Source organism: Sturnira hondurensis, unplaced genomic scaffold, assembly GCF_014824575.4.
Source record: "Sturnira hondurensis isolate 20B ecotype Veracruz unplaced genomic scaffold, ASM1482457v3 Scaffold0000648, whole genome shotgun sequence".
NCBI classification, from domain to species: Eukaryota; Metazoa; Chordata; class Mammalia; order Chiroptera; family Phyllostomidae; genus Sturnira; species Sturnira hondurensis.
In genome coordinates, this window is record NW_028073279.1 from 4,094,277 (window position 1) to 4,101,624 (window position 7,348).

The following is a 7,348-nucleotide window of genomic DNA, read 5'->3' on the forward strand; positions in this document are numbered from 1 at the left end:
CTGCATCGAGCAGGGAATCTTTTGTCCAATTATAGCTGTTCAAATTTTTGAAATTTCAAGGGGAGAGACCAGGGGGATCTCTCATGCTGCCATTCCTCTGTTGGCCCTCTGCCCAAGACATTTTAATAATGTCCCCATCATTTGTCATTAGATGGGGAATTAGTATGTTTGGGAGAAATAGAGTATAGAAGTTAAAGAGATTATTTAAATGGGAAAAAAGTTTCAGTCTATATAAATCTTTATTAAAATTTACATCTTCAAAAAAGACCTTTACCGTGGAGGAATCTGATGGCTGCTAATATTACCAGTGGGACAAATTGACATAATATAGCTTCTTATATAAGTACCTTGAAAGATACATTATCTGTGCAATATTAATTAATTATGAGGAAACATTCAGGCAAATCTAAATTGAAGATCATTCTACAGAATATCTAGCCTGAATTCAAAAATAGCAATGCTATATAACACAAATAACAAAGGAAAAAGAAAAATTAAATACTAACAAGATATGCAACTAAATTCACTATATCACTTTTGATTAGACCTCAAATAAAAAAAAAGGACATTTTAAGATACTAGCTAAATTTGAAGATGAATTATACATTAGAAATACTATGACAATGTTAAATACTTGAAGTATGGTAATTATTTGTGCCTTGTTTTTATTAAGTAAAAAATCTTGTGCTTAAGAAATACATACTAAAGTGTTTAAGGGTGAACTGTCTCAAGGTTTACAACTCACTCTCAAATTATATAGTTAAATATATATGTATACGTCTATATACACACAGAGAGAAGAGAAAATATGGCTATTTATTTGTAATTGATTTTTTAGATGAAGAGTATTCTCACAACTTTCCTAAAGGATTGAAATATTTCAAATTAAAAAGATTTGGGGGAGAAATTAAAACTGTCTATGTATTGTGAGTGTCTAGATACTGACATGGCAGAAAGACCACAGTTTAATAAAAACAACAGAAATAAATATATATACAGATCCAATTTCATGAGAGTTGTATATACACACATTTATGCACTGAACACAAACAAACAATGGAAACCCTTGGGTACAGGGTTAAATGGATCAGGCTAGAAAGTTAGTTGTCCTTACACATAAAAGTATCTTATTCTTTTGCTTTCTGATCATAATTTATGATGGTTCTAAACAGATGAGCATGGAACTGAATCACAGCCTGTTTCAGCTTAGGGTCTTCAGGAAGCAAATTATTGGGTGAGCTTTGGTGTTGGGGGTGCTCATTAGACTGGGCCGGGGGATTCAAGCCCGTAGAGCCGAGAGAAAGGAAGTAGGCTGTACATGGACGATAGCTTCAGTCAACCTTACGGGAAGCTCTGGAGCAAAAATGGCCCATAAGAGCTGTCACTTGCTGTGTCAAAATAGCAGCCTCCTGATAGCCTTACCTTGATCAGTCTTTGGCTATTGGCTGCGCTGTCAAACTTGTGACCTTGGGCAGGGGCTCTCTAAATTTCAGGAGCTGACCACTGAGATCTGTCTGCAGACAGCATTCCCAGTAGCTTGGTAATAAGTCCTTCCTTGAAGGAGGAACAGATGGTGCATCTCATTTCCATCACACGATTTATCTCCTTTTATTTTAGCAGTTATGTATTGCTTTTTAAAAAATTGGTTTAGTTGAATTGGGGATTCTAATTTCAACTGCTCAGCAACAAAATTGGTGGATTTATCTAAGCTGTATCCTCTTCATTCATAACCCTGTCACCGCGTATGAGCTGTACGCTTGTTCTTTAAACCTAATAATCTCTCTTGGTCTTTCTCAGGGCCTGCTACGGACTGAATTGTGCCCCACCCCATTCCCCAATCTACAATTTGAGGCCCTAATTCTTAGTGTGACTGTATCTGGAGATTATGTCTTTAGGAGATAAGTAAGGTTAAATGAGGTCATGCGAGTGGAGACTTAGGGGAGATACCAAGGTCTCAAAGGTGGTTTTCCCAGGATGAGGCTCACCTGTGGCCTGCTGACCCCTGTGGTTTCCCCAAACGTGGGAAACTCAACTGCATGATTTGTGGTAGTGGAGGACTGCGTTCATGCTCTCCCCTGGGTGGGGGGGGCGGGGGGAAGATCGGACTCTTAATCCTACAGGGCTGGTGGGCCTTATAAGAAGAGAAGAGAGGAATCTCCCTCACTCTGGGCACTTTTAAAGAAAGACCACGTGAGCACAAAAGCAGCGGTCTTCAGGCCAGAGAAAGAGTTCTCACCAGAAACCAGATCCTACTGCAACCTTGAGCTTGAATTTTCCAGCCTTTAGAACTGTAGGAAAATAATTTTTTTGTTGTTTAAGCCGTGTAGTCTGTCGTATTTTTTATGATAGCCCAAGCAGACTAATACAGGATCAAAATTGAAGGTCAGATCCAAAACCTGCCAAATAATGAGACTATGTAATTTCCAGTTCTTACACTGACATAATTTCATGCATGGCATAATTGAATTCTAATAATAAGAGTCTGTGATGTAGAGAAGACATATCCCATTCAGCTTCCTCTCTCTTTCCCTGTGTCCCTAAATACTCCCATGCTTGTTCTGTCTCTACTTTTGTATTTAATTATCATTGTTTAATTTTACATTTTTAATGTTTAAGTAAGTCATTGAAATGCATGATGAAAAAAAGTTTGTGCCGTAGCATTGGGCTGACTTTGTTACTTTGCTTGTTTTTATGATCCTGGTGTTACCACGAAGACAATCGAGTTCCTTACGGTTTATGGCTAGACTGGTCCATTTTTCTTTTCTTACCCTGGGATTCTAAGAAACTATAGCTATCAAGAAAGGGTTCCAGTAACAGTAATATTTCCCTCTTGACAGGCTGCTTTGATTTATTTTTTCAGAAGGAAAATGATGTCCTTGAAAAAAATTCTATCCAATCTCACTTTTGCTTTTTTTTTTTAACTGCAATTGAAAAAGGGCTAGCTGAAGTGTGGACATGAACAAGGCATGTCTTTTATGTTCCACTCAGGAAATGCCAACCATCTTTTGTGGGATCCATAGTCCGGGGGGTTATTATCATTGGGCCGTGAGCAGGAGAGCTAACCAACCCAAGAGAGTACATTGGGAGATGTCATTAATTGAAGGGGCTAAAGCAAAAGCATGTCCAAGTGTAAGTTAATGTAGTACATCCCTAGGCAGAAATTGGTTATGTGCTTTTTCAGATGTAACATTTTAATTGGCCGACCTGATAGAAGGGTAAACAAAATGTACACCAAACCTCATTAGTACTCAATTGTCAGATACCCTCCCTGAAACATGACTAAAACTAGCAGTAAGTGGGTGCAACTCACAATTATGAGAGACCTAAAAGTTGTCTTAAGCACTACTATTTGTGACAAAGAACTTTGGCTGGGTCCATTAGACCAAACACACTTCAGCTGTTTTATCCAAGAGTTTTGACTTTTAAGCTGGGCATTTGAACATTCCTTTTCCATGTAGAAGTCCATTTCAAATGCCCTCCTGGAAATTGTCTGTGAGAGCACAGACAATTTCTAACAAATCGCCACTCTTAAATGAAGCCTACCACCTGGCGTGAAAACAAAATACTGCATCTTAACATTGTGATTGAAGGTTTTTCTAGAATAAAATGGTTACAAAACCAAGAAATAGTCTTTCGCTACCTACCCACCACCCCTCTCAAAAAAAAAAAAAAAACCCTGCGAAGGATCACCTCATTCATGTCTAAGACAGATGTATGACCAAGAATGTCATAGAATATCAGAAGCCCTTGAAATTCCCCAAAATAAAAAAATACTCAAATGAACATGAATTCAGGATTTTCCGTGATTCCATTTGTCAATTTTCTTCCATGCTTTGCTGAATGAACTGCCCACATTTGCTCATTATTTCTGCAAGGCAAATACCAATGGTTCCAACCATCTGTACCTCTCTACACTCAGTAAGGAGAAATACAATAGCACCTCTCACTACACCACTGGAATTCTTTCTGTCAACAAACATTTATTGAGTTTCCATTTTATGTCAAGTCACCTGGGGAGAGCCCAGTGAGAAAGACAAGCCCTCCCCTTCAGGAACTCATTGGCTAGTGTGGGATAGCACAGGAAAGCACGCAATTGCAATGCAGCATGATAAGAACTAAAATGGTGAAAATGCAAAGAACAATGGAAAGACATAAGAGGGATATCTAACATAGTCTTGAAAAGAGGGTCAAATTAAAAGATCATAGAGAAGGTACTAAGTTGAAACCCGAAGTGGAATAAAAAACAAGATTTAGAAAAGGTAAAAGCTACAAAATGTGATAACCATAAGACAAGAACAAGTGTTTCACATTTGTGAAAATTCAGTTGATTTACAGCTTACTTTAGTTTAGGTGAGGTGGGAGGTATTGGTGAGAAATAAAGCAGGAAAGGTAAGTTTACAGGAAATGAACGCTTGAAAACTGCCTTACAGACTTTGAACTTTATTTTATAGGCAATATGTGTTGGGAACCACTCTGCCTGGTTTCAGGAATTGTAACTACCTCCTATGGCTAAGACTGAGTTAGCAACCTCCAGAATGCAAGCCACAAAGAGACTAACTTTGTCTCTGGTAGCAAATGCTGCCTCTGCTTCATCCCCCTGCCCCCAAAGTATGGTGGGTTAGTCCATGATGGGTAAGGCTCCTCAGAGAGAGGGGCAACCAAAGCCAGACACAATCACTTGGGAGGCCATCATGGAAGGATTTGGAGAGCTGCAAAAAAGAGGGAGTGATGGACCCTCATCCCCCGGCTATTCTAACATAGCCCAAGTCCCCATGTCCTCTGGGAGAAGTGCTTCCTGGCTCTAATCCATTTAAGCCTGAAAGCCTGTGATGGGGGAGGCAGTGCAGCTCCTTGCCAGCTAGAGCGGAATCCAGGGTGATCGGGCATAAGTAAGAATTCCTGAAAGTTCTGTGAAACCTGCTTTGCTAAGAGTGTTTTCATTCATATGTTAAGGGTCTGAGCAGGAAATGAGCATGTCTCCCAAAGTTTCTGCAACCCCCTTTCCTAACAGACACTGACTCAGACTAAGCCCTCAGATTTCTTTGAAATGTTATCTACTATTTGATCCTTGCCACCCTGTATGCCTGTGTATTACAACCCAGTAAAAGCCCCTGGAGGCAGGGGCTCCTGGGCTTTTTCCTCTGAGAGACTGGCAACCTCTCCTCCCCAAGCAGATCATGTCTTGGTAGTGTTACTTTCATCCATGGCAGATGGGGGGACTTGCGGGCAAAGTCGCCCCCACAAATATGGAGCACAAAAATATTTTAAGCTGGGAAGTCACAGTGTCATGTTGGCTTTTGGAAAAACCACTCTGGCTCAGATACAAAGAGCAGATTGGACTGAGGCACAACAGGAGGCCAAATGGCTGGTTGTAAAAAGGTTATTGCAGCAGCAACCCAGAGGCTGCAGGATGAAGAAAAGAAGATGAAGCTGAGAAATACTTGGGAGACACTTTTGACAGTTCTTAGCAATTAATTGTCTATTACGAAAATGAGGAAGAATGAAGAGTTAAAAGTCAGAAGCAAGTTCCTAGCACGAGAAATTGGGTGCACTGGATCAGCAAACAATGGTGAGGGGGAAAAGTTGTGAAGTCATAGAGGATGAGCTATAAAATAAAATGTCCACCTCCACACTGACAGAGAAATAGAAGAACTGGTTGGACATAGTAAGTTTGTAGAAGTGGCAGAAGTTGAAAGAGTTTCAATCTAGTGATTTCTCTTGTGTTTATGAAATGAGAGGCAAAGCCATCTGCTGAGATGAAGAGAGACAAGAAGCATGAATGTTTGAAGAGAGTGGAGAAATTTTAGAAAGCTAATATTCGAAATGGGAGAAAAAGTGATGAGAGACCTATAGGAGGAATTTTAGGTAGTATTGATCCATTTGAGGTTGGAGATCATTAAGTTAATTGGAATTAATACCACTTAAATGGCATCACTTTTCAGAGGTAAGTGATTTTTTTAAAGTAACATTCATCATCCTAGATAAAAAGAAGCAAAAATATAAAATCAGATTGAATCTAAAATCTAAAGTTTAGGATTTTTTCAGATGGCTGAGACATTAAAAAAAAAGACTAGGGACTTAAGGGTAACAGCAAAAGTAAAAATTATTTGAAGTAACAGATAATAGGGTTTAGGCTGGGTAAGAAAGTGACAATGAGGACTGGGGGGGACACACACGGGATAAGTAAAAGAATCAAGGTATTAGAAGTCCTAAGAACCTGAGGGAAAAATCTAGTAACAGTAACAGAGAAAGAGGCTAAGATAGGAAAAGGAAAGGTAGGTATGGTCAGAGAATACAATGTTTTAAATTAATTTTTCAGAACTGAAGCAGTTTCAGACGATGACAGCTGGTGCTGACATGCTCTAGGGAGTGAGTAAATAAAGTAAATTTCAGGGCCACTGAAAGTGAGGAAGTAAAAGCACAGGGACTGGAATGGGTGCACTATCTTTGAAGCAGTCGGTAAGGTGGAGGGAAACGGGATGAAGAAAAGGACTCTAAAGCCAGTGCAAATTTCTTAGAGGAATGAGGGGGAAATAACCAGTTAGTCAAGCGATGACCCCAACAAATTTGTGTGGAGGGTGGAATGAGCCTTCATAATGAGAGATTTTTTTATATTAGAGGGGAAGGGAAGGAGAGAGAGAGAGAGAAATATCAATGTATGGTTGCCTCTCGTGAGTCCCCTGCTAGGAACTGGCCTGCAACCCAGGCATGTGCCCTGACTGGGAATCAAACCATGATCGTGTGGTTCGCAGGCCCACACTCAATTCACTGAGCTACACCAGCCAGGGCTCGAGAGATTTTTGTATGAAAGAGAAAGAGCAATGATCTGGAATGAAAGTGCAAACTACTGACCCACCCCTAACCCAGAGGAATTTTGGAGACAAAAAGTAGCCTTTTCCTCCGTGAGTACATCTCAATCCCCTTCTCAGCAATTCTGGAGAAGACCACCCTCCATGGGTTTATTCAAATTTAATCACCGTCTTGAATGGGGCTCATTTTACTTATATTTGTGGACACTGAAGACTTTTCTCTCTCTTTCCAAAACTAGCTGGATTTCCATGGCATGAATATTTGGGACCTTACAGTACAGCTGCTGCACATCAATCTTGCATGAACTCTTCACACAAGAAAGTGCGTGTGCCAGCAGAAGGTACGGACCACACTGGCTTTTCCCACCCAGGAACGGTCACCCTGATGTGTAATCAATCAACAGGAAAGGTGTGCCTTTTGCAAGGAAACTTCAAGAGGTCACTTGCCTAGGTGTGATCAATCTCCCCCATGCTGATCATGTTGCAGCGATTACCACTCCATCCTAACAGCTACTTCTCAAGGGAGGAACAAAACTGTG

The 7,348-nt window shown here is 40.2% G+C and overlaps 1 pseudogene; it reads left to right on the forward strand.

The window, feature by feature from the left end:
* Positions 1-1,930: 1,930 nt before the first annotated feature.
* On the forward strand, positions 1,931-2,078 carry LOC118985668 (uncharacterized; annotated as a pseudogene).
* Positions 2,079-7,348: the final 5,270 nt, after the last annotated feature.